We start from the raw sequence: 18,478 nt of genomic DNA on the forward strand, positions 1-18,478 counted from the left end.
TGGCGAGGACAACTGGGGCAAGCATGCGGCAGAAGAGGTCACGGAGGAGAACCTACCAATGAGCCAGCGCCTCCGCCGTATGAGGTGAGATCGACATCTTCTGCTCATGGCAATGAACTTTTCTAACTTGTTTATAGGTTTGTCCTGAATGACAACCTTCGTCCACTTCCTCCCAGGGCCGGCGAGCCCTCTAATGCTGCATCTGATGCCGCCTCCACACCAGATTCATCGTTGGATTCCTTTGACTCCTACAACGGCGACGACGCCCGGTGTTTCCTCCGAGAGTGGAGGGCGGCCTAGGACCGTTATTCCAAGGCAACTCGAGAGAACAGTCAGCTTGACATCTGCCTCAGGGCCTCTCAAGCCACCCTCCTCACCGCCGAGGAAGAGGCCAGCGCTGCTTGAGCGCGGCTAGCCGAGTCCGACGCCATGGTGGCGGGTAAGATGAACTCCAAGAAAACCTTCATTTCAATTTCAACTATCTTTGTCTTGTTAGCCCTTTGTTTCTGTGATTGCTAGCCCTAATGGTGCAGTTGGAGAACCTCCAACTGGTGGCGAACACGGCTATGATGGCCATCACCGCTCGGGGCCCTCTCCTCAACAACCGCCTACACGACATCCTGGCATGCGTCCATGAGATCGCCCTCCACGGCGTTCACCGTGGCACGGCGGTGGCTTTGGCCACGGTGTAGGTCTAGACCGGGCATGATCTTCGCATCATGGAGCCAGGCTTCTCGATGGCTGATGACCCCGACATGCATGAGGACCTGATTGGGGACTTTGAAGATATCGCAGTGGCCATCATGGGCATCACCTCAGCTCAGGAAGTCATAAATAGGGTTTTCGATTAGCTTGTACCTAGGACAAACTGACCAATGAATAAAATCCCTATTTTTCTATGATCGTGTCTCAGTGAATTTTCTAGAATATCTTTGTATACATCATGATTGTCTCTGTGTTTGTTTTTGCTCTATAGGCGACACATATCGTATCGGCTTTTACCACTTTGGGTCTATTTTTTGAACTAGAGGTAATACCCTTCCGTTACCGGCTATTAGAGACGATGACTGAACAAACATGCTATCAAGTATTAGTCCAAATGCTAGGATAATATTTCTTTAGATACTTTCCATTAATCGCTCTATCAAACTCCTCTTCTCCTACTAGCGTTTCCAAAATATAAGCATTACCAAACGCACAATGTTTAATCCGATAAGGACATTCCCAGTTAGGTGACCATTTGCCAAATTTGCTATCTCTTGACCCGATCGGCAATTTCACCTTCCAGACCAAGTCTCCCTCAGAAAATTGTTTCTCTTGACCTTCTTATTGTAATACTTCTCAATCCTTAGCTTATTGGCTTCGATATTCTCAAGAGCACGTAGCCGATGGCAACTTAAGTCTTCTAAGTCATCTATCATAAGATTCTTGTAAACTTTGGCTGATAAATCATTTTGCAACGTGACATGCCTTGATCTAGTTTGAATCTCCCAAGGAAGGACTACATTATGAGCATACACAAGTTCATAACATGACGCTTTAATCGATCCATGAGACCATGACAGGCCATCCTATATGCCCATAATGCCTCATTAAGCGTTAAATACCACTTTCTTAGCTGATCTTCGGTCTTTTTCTTGATCAACTTAATCATAATTTGATTGGACGTCTCTGCCTGGCCATTAGCCTGAGCATAGTAAGGAGAAGAATTTAATAACTTAATTCCCATACTGGCAGCAAAATCTTTGAACTCTTCTGATGTGAACATTATCTGCTGATCAGTAGTAATAGTTTGAGGAATTCTAAAATGATACACAATATATTCCTTGACAAAATCAACCATATTCTTTGAGGTTACCGTCTTCAAAGGAATTGCCTCAACCCACTTGATAAAATAATCTATTGCTACCAATATAAACTTATGTCCTTTACTTGAAGGTGGAAAAATCTGGCCAATTAAATCAATTCCCCAACCTCGAAACGGCCATGGTTTAATTATTAGATTCATAGTCGATGCAGGCGATTTCTGAATATTACCAAAATGTTGACAATCTTGACACCCCTTATAATATTTAAAACAATCTTCTAGCATTGTTGGTCAGAAATATCTAGTCCTACGAATAATCCATTTCATCTTATAAGCCGATTGATGAGCTCCACATATCTCTTCATGTACTTCACCCATCAACACTTTAGCTTCTTCTTGATTTAAGCATTTAAGCAACACCCCATCGACTGTCTTGTAATATAGCTGATCATCTAGCAAAACATACTTAGTCGATTTATACCTTAGTTTCCTAGTAACCTTCTATGATGGATTCTTAAGCTAATCGGCTATTTCAACTCTTCAGTCATTAGTCAAGGTTTCACTGCTTAAGATCTCCTGAAACACTCGATAACCTAACACGCTCTAAGCTAACCGATTAGCCTCTTGATTCTGTGCTCTTGGAATATGCTGAAGGAAAATATGAGGAAACTTCTTGAGTAACCTTTGGCATTCATCATAGTATCCCCTCAGGATATCATCTTTACATTCATATAGGCCGATCAACTGATTAATAATTAACTATGAATCTCTAAATACTTCAATTGATTCAACATTTACTTCATTAAGAAGTTGAAGTCCCTTAAGAATAGCTTCATATTCCGCTCGATTATTGGTAGTCATTAGTTCAGTTAGAAAAGCAAACTCAAAACTTGCCCCCTAAGGTGAAACAATAACAATACCAATGCCACCACCTTGCTTGCACGATGATCCATCAAAGAACAATGTCCAAGGTATAAATTCTACATAGCCAATACTCGGCTTATGATGCTGAGTAATAAAATCAGCTATTACCTGCCCCTTGACTGCTTTAGCCGATTCGTACCTCAAGTCGAATTCTGACAATGCAAGAATCCACTTCCCCATTCTCCCATTTAATATCGGTATTGATAGCATGTGCTTGATCAAATCAGCCTTAGAGACAACTGTACACTCAGCCGATAACAAATAATGTCGCAACTTAGTGCAAGAGAAATATAAGCATAAGCATAACTTTTCAATAGGATAATATCTTGTTTCTAGATCCAAAAACCTTCTACTTAGATAGAAAACAACTCGTTCTTTTCCTTCAAACTCTTGTATTAAGGCCGATCCAATTGTTTGGCTATCGGTCGACACGTACAACTTAAAAGGCTTAACTTGTTGAGGAGGGACCAGCACAGATAGGCATTTCATATATTCTTTTATTTCCTCAAACGTCTTTCGTTGTACGTCACCCCATTTAAATTCTTGATTATTCTTTAACTTCAACAAATGAGAGAATGGCAAAACCCTTTCTGACAAATTTGAAATAAACCTCCTGATAAAATTAATCTTACCAAGCAAAGATTGTAACTCTGTTTTAGTAGTCGGGGGGTACTGCCTCATCAATTGCTTTCATACTTTTTTGACCAATTTCGATTCCTCTCTCGTAGACCATAAAACCCAAAAATTGTCCAGTTGATACTCCAAAGGCACAATTATTAGGATTCATCTTTAAACCATGTTTTCTTGTGCACTCCAAAGTCTCCCGCAAATCAGCTAGATGTTCCTTGTACCCCTTAGATTTTACCATCACATCATCAATGCAGATTTCAATAATCTTGCCGATCAACTTATGAAAAATATAATTCATTGTCCTTTGATAAGTTGCACTGGCATTCTTCAAACCAAAGGTCATCACAACCCATTGAAATAAACCGATTGCACCAGGGCACCTAAAAGCTATTTTTGCTATGTCTTCCTTAGCCATAAAAAATTGATTATATCCTGCATTGCCATCCATAAAACTAATAACATTGTGCCCGGCTGCTGCATCTACCAACATATCGGCTATTGGCATCGGATAACCATCCATGGGTGTAGCCCTATTCAGATCTTTGAAATCGATATAAACTCTTAACTTCCCATTTTTCTTAAACACAGGGACAATACTTGATATCCATTCTACATAATGGCACGATCGGATAAATTTGGCTTCTAGTAATCTTTCAGTCTTCTTTTTGATATCATAAAGAACATTTGGGTTAAATCTCCTCGGAGCTTGTTTAAACGGATGATATCCAGGTTTGATTGGCAACCGATGCTCAACAATTGATCGATCTAGACCAGGCATCTCATAATATTCTTAAGCAAAACAATCTTTAAATTCCTTTAATAAATCTATCAATTCTCAGGATCCAACTTAGCACTTACATACGTTGGCCTAGACCTATCTCTAGAACCAATATCTATCTCCTCTAATTCATCGGCCGACATAAAGTCATGTCCTAGTTTACCATCTGTACCATCTATTGGATTATCCATTAAAATAAACTCTCAGAGCCGACTGCTTGGATCGGCTGTTGGCTTTCATCATTGATCTTAATGAAGCCTCCTTCCCATAGCTTGCCAGAAAAACACTCAAAATCTTCTAGTTCCCAATACATTGGATCAACTGTTGCTATACTCACAGAATCATCAGCATGAACCAGCTCCACATCATCTCCATGCCACTGAATCAATCATTGATGCATAGTCGATGATACACAACAATTTGTATGAATCCAATCACGACCAAGGAGTAAACTGTTTGAACCCTTTCCATCAATGACAAAGAATGTAGTGAGTAAAGTCTTACTTTCAATTGTTAATTCAACATTTATTGCCCCCTGGTTTTGGATGCATTACCCCTAAAATCCTTAAGCATCATGTCAGTCTCAATTAAATCTCCCGGTCCCTTGCCAAGCTTGCAAAAAGTAGTATAAGGCATAAGATTAACAGAAGCACCTCCATCCACCAATATTTTGTTCATTAGCTTCCCATCAACAAAACATTTTATATATAAAGCCTTTAAGTGCCGATCTTGACTGGCTTATCAAATATAGCTTGTTGTATCTCTAGTCAACTTGGCAACTATCTCCTCATACTCTGATTCATCAAAATCTAAATAGACTTCTTGATCTGCTAGAGCTCTAAATTCTGACGGAAAAAGAAAAGCCATTTGAATATTAGCCGATGGTTGACCCCTATTGGTTATTTGTTTAGCACGCCACACTTGAGGTTTACCAGATTTCTGAGCCTGTTCTAGCTCTCTATTCCTTAAGCGTTGTACCCTTCTTTTCTGACTTCTTGTCAAACCTCCTGGACACCATTGCCCTTCCTGCCAAACATACTCTTCCTCATCACCTTCTTCTTCATAATCAGCCTAGTTTTGATCAACAACTCGTTTCCTAAGCCAATCATGAACACTTCTATTTTTTAAGCGTCAATCCATATTATTATGATGATCCTCATTTCGAGCATGGATAGACCGGCGATTGGCTTGAGATTGCCTAAACTCCCAATATTGTTCACTACACTCTGGGCAATTATTTCTAGTAGGCAATTTTAAATCTTCATTCCAACAATGTCTGAAGAAAGGATAATTCTAATGTGATTCAGCTTATTTTCTTTCATACCTCTCCTCTTCTTGTTGACGCTGGTATTCCTTCTCTTCCAACCAACGCTGATAATCCTTTTCCTTCTGTCGTTGCCATTTATTCAACAAAATTCAAGATGTAACACGTGGCCTTATCACCCCGTTTCTTGACGTATCTCCTTGCTCATATCGGCTCTTCTGTTGGTCACGATGCCTCTTAATTTCTCTATATTCATCAGCTGATATTTATATCTCTGGATTGACTGTTAGAGTTTCTTTTGCCCTAGTTGATGTTAGGACTTTAGTCTTCCTTTTCAGCAACTTAGCATCAATCATATTCTAATCTCTTGGGAAAGGATTAGCATCAACCAATTTGATTTGTCCCCTTTCAAGCAAGAAATCAAAGAGCTTGTCTGATTTTGTGACGTTGAAATCATAGATCTCTTCAACTCCTTTTCCCAAAGGATTTGGCACCATCACTGTCTTACCCCAATTCCATTCAGCCGCAACAATCTCCTCTTCTTCATCATCCTCGTCATCATTAACTGAATATGGATTATAAGCTTCAGCAATTGTGGTATTTTTTTGGAATTGGGTATCTCTGCGCATATTCTAGAATTGGCTATCAAGTGCTGCCACTCGTTGAGCCAACTGACCTAAATTATCAAATTCTTGCCCAAGCAGTTTCTCTCTCCACGTTGGCAACATTCCTTGGACCACCAATGCAGCTAGTTGATCATTAGTCAGATTCAATGAAAAGCACAAATTTCTTATTTCTCGGAACCTCTGAAGAAACTCAACACTCGATTCATTAGTTCTTTGCCTTATGGTCGTCAAATCTATGATCTTCTTTTCTCCTATCCTAGTATAGAAATATGTATAAAATTTCTTCTCCAGGTCAGTCCAATTGATAATAGAATTAACTGGTAACGATGAAAACCAGGTGAAAGCTAGTCCTAAGAGGGACAAGGAGAAGAAACGAACTCGATGGGCTTCTTCAATAGATGCTTTGCCCAACTATGTAAGATACCGACTGATATGTTCTATTATAGTTATGCTATCTTAACCAGTGAACTTAGCAAATTCCGGGAGCCAATAATTTGTAGGAAGAGCCACCAAATCATACCACTCTGGATATGGACGTTTGTTCAAAAAGGTCTACCCTTTTGGTTTTAGACCGAATTGATTCTTCATCATTTCGGTTACTCTGGGCAACAACTCATCAGCATTTGAATCTGGATTTCTTTGCAATTGTTGACCCATCTACGGATTAAAATTTTGGATACCTTGATACCCTAGATTTGGAATCATATGAAGGGTATTATAATATATGCCATAATGATATCCTTGTAGAATCTCTATCTGTTGGGTCCTTTGCTGATTTGTTGCTTGAAGTCTCTAGTTGTAAATGTTGGGATCTGTATCTCTATGAATCCTTTAAACCGATGATGCTATTTTTTGAGCCAACGGCGGTATTTGTCCTGATGTGCCAAAATTAACCATTTGATTCTAAACTTGCCCCGTCGGCTATTGCACATACTGCACTGATGATCTAGGATTGTATTTGACTTGTAGTAGTACCCTGCACTTGCACAGATGAGCTCTATACTACCTGGGCATCATTATTGCCAGGTAGTGCTGCTTTTTGATGGCTAGTACCGGCTTAATTAGTCCCCTAAGTCGACGGATGTGGAATGTTATAATAAGCCGATCCAATCTGATCAATTGGATATCCATGAAATACCTCCTTCATGGTATTGTGGAATGTGTTCAAGAAAGCTGTATTATGATTCAATATGGCATCATGAACAGATATGTTGATAGCATCTACAAAGAAACGCCTATCATCAGCTTCATCTATATCTGACTGCCCATGCATCAAAACTCTTTATAGTGGATATTTCTGAATAACTTTATTGTTATGTGTCTTGATGTAGGACAACAGACACTTGTTCTGAAATTCCTCTGTAACTTTAGTAATGACATCCTTATCCTCATCAGGTAAGTCTTCATAAGGTAGCATAAGAATGTCCCTGTTGTTGTGAGCTGCCATGATGATTATGGGGTCCCACCGGACGTGCCAGAACACGTGTCGATGCGAAAACATGGGAACGCGCCGAGGACACGCAGCAAGCCAGAACAATCCGGAGATCTATTTGGCTTCAACACAGGACCAGTTGATCCTGTGAATCCCAAAGGTGTGCTAGTCAAGTTGACCTGCAATTGACAAGGAGAGAAAGATTATTAGTAATTTAGGGTGGAACATACAGGTTTTGCCCAGACAGTTCCAAGTGTGCTACTTCGGGAGCAGCTAAATGGGAAAATCGACTTAATAGCTGATACGAGAAGAAATTGACTGTTAAGGACTGTGATGCTCGTGGGTCATGATTGATTTATAATGATGAGTATAGTGCACCCAGTTTTAATGATCCTTTCCCTTGAGCTATTAATATGTACGCGTCAAAGATACATCATTGGCTAAATTAGATTTAATCAATACGTGGTGCAAAGCCATTGAATTCAGTAAAAAGGGATATACCACGCAAACAATCGACTGTTTAATATAAACATATCTAGGAACTGTCTAGTTCTAATTTATTACCATCAACAGTGAGGTTCGACCGGATCGATGTAGCTATGATGATGACAATAATCTAAAACCAGAAAATCCATAAAACCGACTATATATCAACAGGTTCATGAAAGCGTGCCATATCTATGAAAGCACAGGCGAATCGGCTAATATAGCCGATGCATGCATAGTAAACAAACGGAGTATATATCTTGATCACGAACAAAACCATTGATCGATAATCTCTAATCTAAAGTCTTACCAGTGAAGTTTAACTGGATTGATGCAGTTATGGTAGTGTCATAAGATTAGATCTCATTAACTAGTAGTTTATCCAAGATCAAAATATGTCTTTGAATACATACTATGCTTGATTGGAATAGAGATAAAACGGCCGATCTAGCAGAATTAAGCCATCAATTATGAGATTCATAGTGTGACCAGACTAGAAGACGACCAATTATGATAATATGATGCCGATCTATCTCTATTTCAATAAGATGATTTGTTATGATTAATAGAACATTAATTATAACAAGATCGATAACTGGTGAATCAACTAAAAACAGCAAAGAAAATCTTACTACTCTTAGCCAATTCGGTAACTGGTGATATTGTATTAAACAACAAGTTGTTCAATACAAGATTGATAACTTTGATCTATATTCTGATACGTAAGAGATCAATCAGCTGATGCAGCCTTATAAATAGTGATACAGATTGATAACTAACTTATACTAAAGCTCATAAGAGGTCGACCGGACCGATGTAGCCTCACAGATAAAAGTATAAGCCATAACGGTACTCATAGACAAGCTGGAGGTCGACCGGATCGATGCAGCCCTGCTTGTTGAAGAATTCTTCGAGATCTACAGTACTCCTACTCCTAAGGGTTGGCGTGAAGCTGAAAAAGTAATTGGTATTGATTGATTGGTTGTTTTTTATAATAGCCGGGGTCCAATATTTATACCCAGAACCTAAACATGAATCCTACTCAAATACGACTCATTACAATTCTTGGAGTAAAAGAAAACAATCCTAACTTAAGATAACTTAGACCCTAATCTTTTCCTTTTTGTAGAGTCTGAGATGTTCCCCCCCCCCCCCGCCCGACGCCATCTATACGTAGTCCGTTGATGTTGTCTGCTGACGTCATCTATTAAAATAGCCGATTCCGACACTGCATCAAAATAAGGTGATATCGATTAACATCTGATCGATCCCTTGATGATACAATCTTATAAGCTTTGAGTTTCTACGTTCTTCTTTCTCAAATTTTATTGTAAATAGGTAGGCCTGGTGGTGACCCGGTGACCTTCAACGCCTGCTAAGAGCCCACAGCACCACGACCACTTCCCCCCTAACCCTAACTGCATTTCCCCTCCACCACGCGGCACTCCTCCCGCTCGGCTTCTCGCGGTCGTGAGTCGAGTCGCAAACTCGCCTTCGCACGGTTGCGTCCCCAACCACCACCGCTCGCAACCACCTCCTCCTCGACCTCGCCACCCTGCGTAGCCGCACCGCACGTGTCGTCGGTTGCCTTGCTACTCCACGCGGCCTGCTACAGACTGTGCCAACCTCGAGCACCAGCCTCAAGCGCCCCACCGCCGATTGTGCTGACTTCAAGCGCGAGGGCGGCCGGTCTCTAGCACCAGCAGCCGCAGCCCTACCGCCGACCGTGCCTTGTCCGCTCGACCCCATAGCCTCGGTGGCTTGATTCGATCCCGCCCGACAGTGCGGATCCACCCTTGAGCGCCTTCCCTCCTCCTTTGTGACACGGCGGCCTTGAGCTCCCTCCCTCCTCCTTCGCGACACAGCGGCGCGGCGCTTGGTGGCATGGACGCGGGCCTCGAGGCCGCCTGGCTTGCTAAAAAGGTTGTGCTTTTTGGGCTGGCCCGCACGAAAAGTGGCCTGACAGGCCATGCCTGGGCCATCGGCCAGGCACGAAGAGCATGGGCTACAATAATTTGGAGGCGAAATCGATGGGAGTCTCCAAGAAATGTGCAGTAATTAACCAGCTCTTTGGTTTTGGTGTTTTTAGAGTTGCCCTACGGAGGTAGTAACATAGTATGAACTTTGGCTTGGAACTTTGCATTAGAGTTCTTTGGATCTTGACTTCCCTTCCTCCTCTCTCCAATCCATTCTCCATCGTGATTTGGACCTTGTGTGTGTGGACTTGGATTTTAAGGACCTAGTGTGTGCATAAGTCTCGATCTTTGAGCGCTAGAGTTGATTCAAGGAGTATAGATTGAGGACACTCCTAGACGACAAGGTGTTGACCTCGCGACACCGATTCGTGTTTGTGCGCCAAGGGAAGTTTGTCGAGGACCGGATTTTCCCTATAAAGAAAGAAGAGTTAAATGTATGCATGAGAGACCTTTGAACTAGTCATGGGGTGTCATTTAGCCCCCTAAACTTTGAAACTGTATTTTTGAGTCACTAAACTTTTTAAGTGATTCATCAGAGGTTCTTATCCCTTCATTTTATGTTTATATTTATAGAAACCCTCTATATTTATTTTTCAACCACAAGCTTACCCTTCCCTGCAACATAGAGCTGGTGTTCGCCGTGGCTGAGCCGTTCAATGACCCGGTGGTTTTTATCACCGTTCAACTGACCTAGCTGATTTATGGTTTACTGATTTAAGGTGTTTTCTTACTTGTCGTATTTGGTTTTTGCAAAAAGTCTAAAAAGGATGTCGTATTACTATCTTTGCGTTTCGTAAGAAGAGTAAAGCAACGAACAGCTTGACTATTCTTTTTGTGGAGACTATTTTAAAATTTGTAAAGCAAAAAATAGGCTCCAACAAATATGTCATCTGACTTTGTAAATAGGAAACTATCACTTAATTTTCGGTGGCCATATATAACTAACCACGGACACTCGCTATTTGACCCTGTAAAATAGCAAGGTCGTTGTGGACCTCTTCTTTTTTGAGGGATTTTTTATTTTATAAAATGGCTAAATAATAGAATTTGGATACTAATTTTAGCCAAGCTGTTGGAGTTACTCTAAGAGTCTACATATATGCCTCCATTGTCATCAACATTAATAGGCATGTAAGACCGGTCTCAGTCGGGGTTTCATGACCCAGTTTTCAACGTATGATGACCCAGTCTCTCTACTACTATAAAACTTTTATTATCTATTTTCATCAATACGGTGTCACATCAACATATTTAATGCCCATAAAATTTCAATAAAATCTTCGTTCAGACCGGTCTATCTAGGAAGGGCTGTGAAAGGATCTGCAAGTATAACGAGCACTAGAAGCGAGGGAGGTGGAGAGAGAATCGACACGGCGTTAACCAAGCCGAGGTGAAAACGAGAACGATTAACTCCAGGCTAACAACCTCCTTGGTCTGTGCACCAAGAAGAAATGACACTAAACGGGGGGAGTAGTTAATTAGCTTAGCACGCTACTCCAAGAACACACTTATCATACTAATTTCAGCTAATTGGTCCTATACGGTTTACTCTCATAGTCCTTTCTTTTAAAAAAAAAATGATCCCATTCGCAGAGAGCCACTGACTTTGTGATATAAAAAGTAAGTTGGTACGCCGTACGATCACATGTCTCACCACATAGACATGTCACACTTATAATGCTAATGGCAGCTACGATCATTTGGTCATATGGTTTATTTATTATTTTCGTACTCCCTTCTTTTTCCACTTACTGTATAATATTGTTGGCAATGATCCCATTCCCCGAGAGCCGCTGACTTTGAGATATGAGAAGAGATTAAGTTAGGCCGATCACATGTCCCACGACATCTACATCATCTATTGCTCCAATTTCTATAACTAATTTCTTTAACTAACACGCCATGATTTTTTAAAACCCTATTGTTTTTCTAGTTAAAAGTAAATTACACCACTACAGTAAGTCTTTGTAGGGGCGGCTGGCGATGGTTTGTAGATGCGGCCTTGTTAGCCGACCCAACCACACCGTCTCTATAAGGGTTTGTAGGGGCGGTTTTCAGGCCGCCCCTACAAATCGATTTGTATAGACGGCTGGTGTTACCAGCCGGCCCTATAACTGTATTTGTAGGGGCGGCTAGTAACACAAGCCGCCTCTACAAAAATGATTTGTAGGAGCGGATGTAACACTAGCCACCCCTATAATTATCATTTGTAGCGGTGGTTCAATCTAGAACCACCCCTATAGTATATTTTTCTAGCAAAAAAAATTGAAATTTGAAAATATAAATATGACCAGAAATATATACATATGCACATATAATATATAATTCACAGGGACATTATATCAAAAGCTAATTCACAAGAAGATATATACATTATAAACCCATAATAATTTAGATTACTTCATTACAAATCCATTCATTACAAACACATAATAATTTAAATTTATTCATTACAAATCATAATAATTTAGATCAGTTCATTATTATAACCAACAGTAATTTAAATTTCTAGAACCTCCCAATGTCGTACCACGTACTCGGACAAGTGCAGATTATTTATTTCATATGCCAAAATCTCACTGATGTAGCGCAATATATTTACTAGTGCACTCTCCCTTGCTTCACAAGATCATTCACAATGTCTACTGATGACGATCAGCATTGGTCGAGAATCTTCCCTCCTAGTCACAAGAATTTTTTCCTAGATTCCCTCTGAAGTGAGAATAGGGCCACCATATTCCCATTTATAACGACCCAATTGATACATGGCCTGATTTATAATTGCTTCGAAGCTACAACTTACGTATGTTACGTAATTCTCCTGAATCTGCAAGTGTTGGGGAAAATGTAGTTATTAGAACCATGCATATATATAGACATAACAATTAATCTGGATATAAGTTATGAGACTGACAACATCATTTATGTTGTTCTCAGCAAGCTGTGCACAATAGTGCCTAATATCGTGGTGGAGGCCCACATTCAAAGCTCCAATCCTCATCGAGGAGTATGTATGAATATTGTACCCAATATTTTAAAGCGCACTTAAACATTCTTGCACAATATATTTTTGGGCACTAATGTGTGAGGTTGACCGCTGCCCGTCCTATCGATGTATAAAATCAGACCTTGTTGGTTACTCGCCCTAGCAAGAATAGAAAACCCAATTCGACATTGCTTGAGTCCAACATCTATAGGGAATATACCAACATTGATGTAATCAATCCCGAAATTTGAGAGTGTCTCTCTGAACCATGGTATAGAATGAATTGTCTATATTTAAGAATTATATATATCAGAACAAAATATCTATAGAGGTGTCTTTAAAACATGTTACTACTATGCTTGGATATGGTTGTTGTGCCATCCCCAATGTTCGTTGGAAGCCCAGATCAAATGCATAATTATTAGGCAGATCCGGCGAAGAGAGTTCGGCCATCTCTTCTCCTAAATTTATGTCAAGGAAAATAGTTGTAGTAGAGAAGGATATGAGAGGAGAGGAGTAGGAGAAGTAGGAGCAGAGGACAGGAGAGTAGAAGTAGTAGGACTAGAAGAGGAGGGTCTACAAAGCAGCAACTGCCTGCTAATGGAGAGTAGTAGTAGTAGGACAACAACAGTAGTATTAATAGTAGGACAGCAGCAGTAGTAGTATTAATAGATGGAGTTGCATTACAACGAAAATATAGCTGTCAACATACAATTAGTGTTATCCAAACTAATAGGCCTCAGACACTATAATTAAATCATCATACAATTGTGTTATCCAACTACATCGACCATCTAATTGTGTCATTACAGGCCTAAGTATTGCAGTTACATTGGCAGCTCATAAAAAGCCTCATCCAAAGTCCAAACACCATAACCAACAAACTGATAATCACCACATTCTTCCAAGAACCAGTCTTACCACCCTGAGGGGATGCTTTCACCACAATCAGCAGGGACCAATTTTGGCGAGGGAGTTGCTGCTCCAACATAGGCATTGAAATCTCTAAGTGCATAGTCATAGTTGTTGTACTTCTTGTGTATAGCAGTTTTGAACCCAAGCACTTGTTCACTACACTCATGCCAAGACATGTAAATCCTAGGTTTCTTCTCGTTGAAAACAACATAGCAAGGGCCCATTTCCTAGTGGAAGTGAAGAAAATAGCCATCAATCAGGTTCAAACTAACTAACAAAACGAGTAGTAATAGTAGTAGTAGAGGTAGAGGCCTTAGAAACATTTCAATCATCATTTGATCAAGAACTTAGAGCATAAAGGCATCATAAACACAGTGAGCATATATAAAAACAGTGAGCATATAGAAAAAGACAGTAGGGGTGGCTGGTAATGATGCCAAGTTCCTCACAAGTTCATGATCATCAGCTCGTATTTCAGATAATTTCTAGAGTTGGATAATTTCATCATTGGCAAAAGAGAGAGGAGAGGAGAGGAGAGCTGGCCAAAAAAACAAATGTTCCTTCCTAGACATAGAGGAGAGGAAAATGTGGTTAAAAAAAGCAGCTGCTGCTTCCCAAACATAGAGCAAGGGCCCAGGGCCTCTATCTGATGAATCATGAGATGTGGCATTATATAAAAAAAGAGGGAGGTAAACACATCTCTAGTTGGTTTTGGGTCTCCACTATGAAATCATGTAGGTCACTCAGCTCTTTCTTGCCAATCTTCTTCTGTGAGATCTTCGTAAAGAAGTAGCACATGTGGGTGATGGCCATTTTCAAGAACTCTGGCTTTATAGCCCTGATTGCAATGGGTAGGAACACTATCAACATCACATGACAATCGTGAACCCTTAAGTTTTTTATTGATAGGTCCTTCATCGACACAATCCTCTTTATGTTCGATGAAAATCCAGTCGGAACTTTGACCCCCCTGAGGAAATTGCATATCGCCCTCCTCTCTTCTGGGATCAGGTTGAAGCTAGCCGCGGACAGAGTGTATTTTCCATTACCCTTAGGTACTGGGTGAAGCTTTGCCTTCACATTTAGCTACGCCATGTCTTTCCATGATTTTAGACCATCCTTTGTCTTGCCTGTGTCTGTCAAGGTAGCAATGAGACTCTCAAAGACATTCTTCTGCACGTGCATAGCATCAATTGATGAGGACATCACTACTTCGTCGCATACAAGCCAAGGAGAGGAGGAGGTCCAGCATAGGCATCCAATTCATCTTTTTCATGGTGGAAGCCCAGTCCAACTGAAGTTCGAGCCCATCTCGGGTTCTAGGACCAGTCTGCCTTAAACTGGTCACCCAGGACACATCTAGACTCCGTTTTCGATGATCCACATATGGATGGAAAGATAATTGGATAAGGAAGCCAACCCAATTGGTCTCACGTCAAAAGCCTTTTGGAATCAACGGGAATCGTTGAAACAAGTCAGTGTTCAGAATCTATCAGGGTGCTGCGACACCGTCTTTGGGTGCGTTGGACCGTGTATCGTGTTTGGGCCCATTAGGGAACGCGTCCAGGGGGGTGACGTCCAAGACTCTATAAATACCAGCCGTCGCTCTCCTTAGGGTTTGAGTTTTGTTTAGTTCTTGATTTCCTCGTGAAACAGACATCGTTTTGCTACAACTGTGCCGCCAAGGCTGCTTGCTATGAACCAGGGCCCCAGTTCTTGATCTTGTTCGCCTGTGGTGATTAGTCCTTTCGAATAAAGACTTAAACTCCTTCTCGTTATCATAAGCCTCATATTTATTTGCAATTTCAGATTGCATTCATCCCGTTCTTGCTTGTGTTCTCGATTCGTTTGCAGAAAAGCCTTCTCGGCGAGGTCAATTGCGTTCGCGTGGTTGATAACCAACGGAGTAGTGGTGTAACGGTTGCGGGGGTCCAAATCAATCTTGGTTTGAAGCCTAGATCGTGAACGTATTTCCTGTCCTATAGCCTCATTGTGTCATGTAATTTCGTCTCTGTTTCACGTTGTTGAGTTTGTGCCCTAGGTCAAGTTCTGGTTGCAGGTTTTAGATCGTTTTTAGTCCAATTTGTATTTTTCTCTTTGTTTTTCATCATAATCCGTGAACACCTTTAAGTCTTGCTGTGATTCCTTTGTATTCATCAAACCCTAGTCCACGCCATCTTATTTGTTACACTTGTCTTTACTGTTTCCATCAAATCCTTACTGCCGTGACCAATTTTACGCGTATTGTTCCCGTTTTATCCTCTAATTCAGAGTGCGTTCATAAAATTGGTCTAGTTTTCGCATACGAACTCGGATTTCGACGTTCCATATATCAAAATTGATTAGAAAATTTTTTGGATCCATCCATCCCCGCTATGTCGGGGTCGGAGATTTTTATTTTGGTCAAAAAGTGGTCACAAGATCCTCTTTTCATGGTCACAAGGTTTTTTTCGATTTCGAGCACGTCTTCTGGAAATTCCACAGGCCACGTCTTTCACTTGTTTAAGCTCATATTTTCTGTGGTTACTTCTTTTGTGCTCCTAAGTGAAGAAAAAATATCAAAAAAATAAAAAGAAAAAGTCAAAATTTCTCAAAAAAACAACGACAGCCAAAAAATAGAGAAAAGAGAGAGAGGCAAAAGTGGAACAATATCTAGAGGGGCACATAGAGAGCGCCATTTGAGCTGTGTTTGTGTGTGCTGATTCTACCTTGTTCCTAATCATATTCTTGCTGTTCACATCACTTGATATATCTGGTACTTGGAACGTGAGTAGGCCAGCAACTAAGACAAGTACTTGGGATACTTATTCAGCTTTGCTATTCAGTTGCGAATATTATTTTTCCTTGCTACTATATTATGCCTGTCTAAGCTCCACTTTCTTCTAACCAAGTACAGGTTCGCCTTGCAACTGTTACACTCAAGCTACAACGGTATCACAGTCACCGACCGATTGCATCGCCTGTTGCTTTGGTAAGAACACTTGTAAGACCGTGGTAAGACGCTTGAGAGTTGAGTGCCTTATTTTTCCTTATCCATAACCTAAGTAGTTGGTAGAGATAATACTATTTGTGTTGTCTTTTTCTTTCTACTAACCATGTTAGAAAAAGCCGAAGGCAGCGGCCAAGGAAACGAGGACGCACCTACAAATTTTAATGACTGTTTCTAAGAATGAGCTTCATGCCATTCTTGATGACAAGTTCAATGAGATCCTTCAATAAATCACCAATTTGGCCAAGAGGATTGAAGATGTTGAACAACGACATTCTAAACCACGTCTTGAAGATGATGATGATGATGATGATCTCTCTGAGGAGGACGATGGTGATGCGGAGGCTGAAGCCGAAGCTCAACGACGTGTTGAGGATGCACGTAACCGTAATCGGTTGAACTTTAACCGATGCGGTATGGGAGGTAACAACCAAGGTAATAATGATCATTTCTCTAAAACCAAGTTTAAGATAACTCCTTTTTCTGGTTCTGCTGATCCTGAAGTATATTTAGATTGGGAGATGGTTGTAGATAAAAAATTTAGCTCCCATCAAGTACCTGAAGAATATAGAGTTAGACTTGCTACTAGTGAGTTTACTAGCTTTGCTCTTTTCTGGTGGAATGATATTTGCATTAATGCTAATGCTAATGGTTAAATACCTCAAACCTGGACTGTACTTAAACAACGAATGAAATCAAGATTTGTTCCTCCATACTATCAGCGTGATCTGCGATTAAAACTACAACGTTTAAATCAAGGTAGTAAGACTGTTGAGGAATATTATCAGGAGCTTTTAATTGGTCTAGCACGTAGTAACATACAAGAGGATGAAATGGATAAGTGTTCTAGAATTTTTGGAGGTTTGCGTCATGAAATACAGGATGTTCTTGACTATAAAGAATTGACTAGATTTTCCCAATTATATCATTATGCTATTAAAGCTGAAAGGGAAGTACAGGGACGACAACCTAGGCGATCCACAACTCCATCCGTGACTCCATCCATTCCTTCACGTCCAACCGAGGTGAGTAAATTTTCTAATGTGCAGACACCACCAGCGCCTGTAAAGAAGAGTTCTCCTATCACAGCTTCTTCCAGTGGATCTGCTGCACCTTCCTCTAGCAGCTCTTCTAAAGTTGTGTGCCACCGCTGCAAGGGCATGGGACATATTGCTAAAGAATGCCCCAGCAAACACGCATATATTGCTACTGATGATGGTGGGTATGCTAGTGCTAGTGATGAAGAGAATGAATTTGCACTTACAACTGATCTTTATGCAGATAAATTTGCGGATAGTGCTGAAGATCCTGATGAGGTAATTGATAGTGTGGCATGCACTGCACACTACAAATCAATCCTTGTTCAGCGTATTTTGAGTACACAAGTTGAGCCAGTAGACAAGCTACAACGCCATAATTTGTTTCAAATGTTCCTCATTGTCAATAATTTCCGTGTTCGTGCTATAATTGATGGAGGGAGCAGCAATAACTTGGTAAGTTCTGAGCTTGTCAAGACTCTTGGTTTATCTACACGTGCTCTTCCACATTCATACCATGTTCAGTGGTTCAACAATAGTGGTAAGGCAAAGGTAACACAATCTGCTCGTGTGCAATTTTCTATCGGGCCATACCATGATTATGTTGATTTTGATATCGTGCCTATGC

The sequence above is a fragment of the Miscanthus floridulus genome, chromosome 10 (assembly GCF_019320115.1).
Source record: "Miscanthus floridulus cultivar M001 chromosome 10, ASM1932011v1, whole genome shotgun sequence".
NCBI lineage: Eukaryota > Viridiplantae > Streptophyta > Magnoliopsida > Poales > Poaceae > Miscanthus > Miscanthus floridulus.